The sequence below is a fragment of the Mus pahari genome, chromosome 3 (genome assembly GCF_900095145.1).
Source record: "Mus pahari chromosome 3, PAHARI_EIJ_v1.1, whole genome shotgun sequence".
Lineage (NCBI taxonomy): Eukaryota > Metazoa > Chordata > Mammalia > Rodentia > Muridae > Mus > Mus pahari.
In genome coordinates, this window is record NC_034592.1 from 128394570 (window position 1) to 128394864 (window position 295).

A 295-nucleotide genomic window follows, 5' to 3' on the forward strand; every position below is an offset into this window, starting at 1 on the left:
CTTAAAAAAAAAAAAAAAGAAAGAAACTTCTATTTCCCAGTTAGGGTCACTGGTGAGCCTTCCAATTCTGAATTGTAGTTCATTCCAAATATAGTAAAGTTGACAACCAGGAATAGCCACTACAACAAGCATGTAGGCTTTTCTGTGGCTTAGAATAAGAGAAAAGGAAGGTAGCTTGCAATGCTGCCTTCTGCTATAGGCTGTTCACAAGGGAAGAGTAGAGATATGTCAATTCCCCTGCAGTAACTCTGCTAAGGTGTTTGTGGTTGAGGTTTTTTTCTCTCTCACATTCTTT